Here is a 380-nt window from a genome sequence, read left to right on the forward strand (position 1 = left end):
GCTATGCTGTAAACTACTGTGCAATAAAACATTTGAATGAATGCAGTGAAAGATACGGCTGTCAAGTCCATCTCAGGTTTCCCTGCTAGTCTTGGTTTGGCACAGATGAAAACTCAGTGACATCAGGTTCGTCCTAAGAAGACACACGTCGCCCCCTTTAAATTGTCTTTAAATCGATAGAGAAAACGTCAAATTCACTCAGTCAGTTTTTATTTATTTTTCACTTCCTCCTTTATTTGTATTTCCTCAATGCGCGGATCCCGGGAGGTTCAATTGTTTTTCTCGAACATACAGGAACAATCTAACTTCCAGATACTCTTTTTCATCTGTTTCATTCCGGTGAAGCGCTCGTGTCATGGTTTTGTAAGACGCGTTTTAGT

The sequence above is a fragment of the Synchiropus splendidus genome, chromosome 13, assembly GCF_027744825.2.
Source record: "Synchiropus splendidus isolate RoL2022-P1 chromosome 13, RoL_Sspl_1.0, whole genome shotgun sequence".
Taxonomy (NCBI): Eukaryota; Metazoa; Chordata; class Actinopteri; order Syngnathiformes; family Callionymidae; genus Synchiropus; species Synchiropus splendidus.